Source organism: Aegilops tauschii, chromosome 1 (assembly GCF_002575655.3).
Source record: "Aegilops tauschii subsp. strangulata cultivar AL8/78 chromosome 1, Aet v6.0, whole genome shotgun sequence".
NCBI classification, from domain to species: Eukaryota; Viridiplantae; Streptophyta; class Magnoliopsida; order Poales; family Poaceae; genus Aegilops; species Aegilops tauschii.
Window position 1 is genome coordinate 306,525,694 of NC_053035.3, and position 4,313 is coordinate 306,530,006.

Here is a 4,313-nt window from a genome sequence, read left to right on the forward strand (position 1 = left end):
AAAAAAGAAAAGAAAAGAAAAAGGGGCAATGCTACTATCTCTTTTTTCCACACTTGTGCTTCAAAGTAGCACCATGATTTTTATGATAGAGAGTCTCTTGTTTTGTCACTTTCATATACTAGTGGGAATTTTTCATTATAGAACTTGGCTTGTATATTCCAACAATGGGCTTCCTTAAATGCCCTAAGTCTTCGTGAGCAAGCAAATTGGATGCACACCCACTTAGTTTTTTTTGTTGAGCTTTTATGCATTTATAGCTCTATTGCATCCGTTGCATGGCAATCCCTACTCCTTGAATTGACATCAAACGATGGGCATCTCCCTAGCTCGTTGATTAGCCGCGTCAATGTGAGACTTTCTCCCTTTTTGTCTTCTCCACATAAACCCCATCATCATATTTTGTTCCACCCATAGTGCTATATCCATGGCTCACACTAATATATTGCGTAAAAGTTGAAAAAAGTTTGAGATTACTAAAGTATGAAACAATTGCTTGGCTTGTCATCGGGGTTGTGCATGATGAGAGCATTCTTGCGTGAAAAAAATGGAGCATGACCAAACTATATGATTTTGTAGGGATGAATTTTCTTTGGCCATGTTATTTTGAGAAGACATAATTGCTTAGTTAGTATGCTTGAAGTATTATTACTTTTATGTCAATATTAAACTTTTATCTTGAATCTTTCGGATCTGAATATTCATACCACAAATAAGAGAATTACATTGAAAATTATGCTAAGTAGCATTCCACATCAAAAATTCTGTTTTGATCATTTACCTACTCGAGGACGAGCAGGAATTAAGCTTGGGGATGCTTGATACGTCTCCAACGTAACTATAATTTTTGATTGTTCCATGCTATTATATATTCTATTTTGGATGTTTAATGGGCTTTATTATACACTTTTATATTATTTTTGGGACTAGCCTATTAACCGGAGGCCCAGCCCAAATTGCTGTTTTTGCCTATTTTAGTATTTCAAAGGAAAAGGATATCAAATGGAGTCCAAACGGAATGAAACCTTCGGGAACGTGATTTTCAGAACAAACGTGATCTAGAGGACTTGGAGTGGACGTCAAGCAATCAACGAGGAGGCCACGAGGCAGGGGGCGCGCCCTCCACCCTCATGGGCCCCTCGTAGCTCTACCGACCTACTTCTTCCTCCTATATATACCTACATACCCCGAAAACATCAGAGACGGAGCCAAAAACCCTATTTCCACCACCGCAACATTCTGTACCCGTGAGATCCCATCTTGGGGCCTTTTCCGGCGCTCCGCCGGAGGGGGCATTGATCACGGAGGGCCTCTACATCAACACCATAGCCTCTCCGATGATGTGTGAGTAGTTTACCTCAGACCTTCGGGTCCATAGTTATTAGCTAGATGGCTTCTTCTCTCTCTTTGGATCTCAATACAAAGTTCTCCTCGATTCTCTTGGAGATCTATTCGATGTAACTCTTCTTTTTGTGGTGTGTTTGTCAAGATCCGATGAATTGTGGGTTTATGATCAAGATTATCTATGAACAATATTTGAATCTCCTCTGAATTCTTTTATGTATGATTGGTTATCTTTGCAAGTCTCTTCGAATTATCAGTTTGGTTTGGCCTACTAGATTGATTTTTCTTGCAATGGGAGAAGTGCTTAGCTTCGGGTTCAATCTTGCGGTGCTCGATCGCAGTGACATTAGGGGAAACGACACGTATTGTATTGTTGCCATCGAGGATAAAAAGATGGGGTTTACATCATATTGCATGAGTTTGTCCCTCTACATCATATCATCTTGCTTAAGGCGTTACTCCGTTCTTATGAACTTAATACTCTAGATGCATGCTGGAAAGCGGTCGATGTGTGGAGTAATAGTAGAAGATGCAGGCAGGAGTCAGTCTACTTGTCACGGACGTGATGCCTATATACATGATCATACCTAGATATTCTCATAACTATGCTCAATTCTATCAATTGCTCGACAGTAATTTGTTTACCCACCGTAATACTTATGCTATCTTGAGAGAAGCCACTAGTGAAACCTATGGCTCCCGGGTCTATTTTCCATCATATTAATCTCCCGTCAACAAGCTATTTCTGACTCTGTTTAATTTGTTTTCTTTACTTTTAGTCTTTAACATAAAAATACCAAAAATATTATCTTATCATCTCTACCAGATCTCACTTTTGCAAGTGGCCGTGAAGGGATTGACAACCCCTTTATCGCGTTGGTTGCAAGGTTGTTACTTGTTTGCGTAGGTGCAAGGGACTTGAGCGTGGTCTCCTACTGGATTGATACCTTGGTTCTCAAAAACTGAGGGAAATACTATTTTGCTGCATCACCCTTTCCTCTTCAAGGGAAAACCAACGCAGTGCTCGAGAGGTAGCAACCATCACGGATGGGGTTCACCACCTCCATTGGTGCCTCTCCGATGATGCGTGAGTAGTTCTTTGTAGACCTTCGGGTCCGTAGTTAGTAGCTAGATGGCTTTCTCTCTCTCGCTGAATTCTCAATACAATGGTCTCTTGGACATCCATATGATGTAACTCTTTTTGCGGTGTGTTTGTTGGGATCGGATGAACTTTGAGTTTATGATCAGATCTATCTTTTTATATCCATGAAAGTATTTGAGTTAATTCTTTGATCTCTTTTATGCATGATTGCTTATAGCCTCGTATTTCTTCTCCGATATTTGGGTTTTGTTTGGCCAACTTGATCTATTTATCTTGCAATGGAAAGAGGTGCTTCGTAGTGGGTTCGATCTTACGGTTCTTGATCCCAGTGACAGAAGGAGAACCGACACGTATGTATCGTTGCTACTAAGGATAAAACGATGTGGTATATCTCTACATAGATAGATCTTGTCTACATCATGTCATCATTCTTATTGCATTACTCTGTTTCTCCATGAACTTAATACACTAGATGCATGCTAGATAGCGGTCGATGTGTGGAGTAATAGTAGTAGATGCAAGCAGGAGTTGGTGTACTAATCTTGGACGTGATGCCTATATAATGATCATTTCCTAGATATCGTCATGATTATTTGAAGTTCTATCAATTGCCCAACAGTAATTTGTTTACCCATTGTTTGCTATTTTTCTCGAGAGAAGCCACTAGTGAAACCTACGGCCCCGGGGTCTCTTTCTCATATTATTTGCCTTTGCGATCTACTTTTCCTTTGCTTTTATTTTCAGATCTATTAAACTAAAAATACAAAAATACCTTGCTGCGTTTTATTCTTATTTATTTTATTTGGTGTTCGATCTATCAATCTACTAGAATTTTATTCACATCTGTTTGCCTATCTTGAGGCGTCGTTACCCGAAAGGGATTGACAACCCCTTTAACACGTCGGGTTTCGAGGAGTTGTTATCTGTGTGTAGGGGCTGTTTACATTGTGTTGCTTGGTTCTCCTACTGGTTTGATAACCTTGGTTTCATATCTAAGGGAAATACCTACCGCTGTTGTGCTGCATCATCCCTTCCTCTTTGGGGAAATACCAACGTAGCTTCGAGCCGCATCAGTAGCACAACGTAAAGGTGGCGGTGTGGAGATAGGAGGAAAACCGCGAGATGGACATCGGTGCTGAGGGCACAAGTACATGGCGTTCGATATCTGGTAGGTGATTTCCAGGGGAATAGTAGAACTCAAGCAGCTGTAGTTCGGTGAATTCGGGGGATTTCAGCCAAGCGTGCACCATGCAGGGCATGGTATGCTTGCTCAGGTAGCATGACGGGATGCAGAGGCTTTGAACGGAGCCCTGGTGGGAGGAGATGATGGCTCTGGGGATTTCAAAATCATTGAAGAGAGATAGTTGACGACAGTCGAGATTAAGGGGCACGACGCGCCACAGAGGGCGCCACCAAATTGAGAGGACTTGGGGTGCAGCAGCAATCCTTGGTGGGGAGAAGCGAGATGATCTCCCCAAGGACGGTGTCCAGGTGATCGCTGATGCGGTCTACCCGAGATTCTACGGGTTCCTGGGATCCGGTGGGGGCGGGCTCGCCGCTTCTCCTCACGCTGCCCGGTGCAGGATCTACAACAGGCATCGCCGCTGGCGGGAGCCACATCTTCTTGGCGTTGGGGTCAGCCGACTCCATTTTCCTCGAGGGCGTCGCGTCGCGCTCACGGATTTGCGCAAAGTAACAAATGATGAGCCTAGTTGTAGTGCGAGTGAAGAAGAAGGGGAGCTGGGGTTTTCCTGTAGTAGTGAGGAAGAAGGGGAGCTCGGGTTTTCTGTAGGAGTGAGGTGAGGAATTTGGGGGTACGAGTGGAGCGAGCTGACGTGAGGTGGGTGGGAGAGGAGGAAAAAGAGCACCC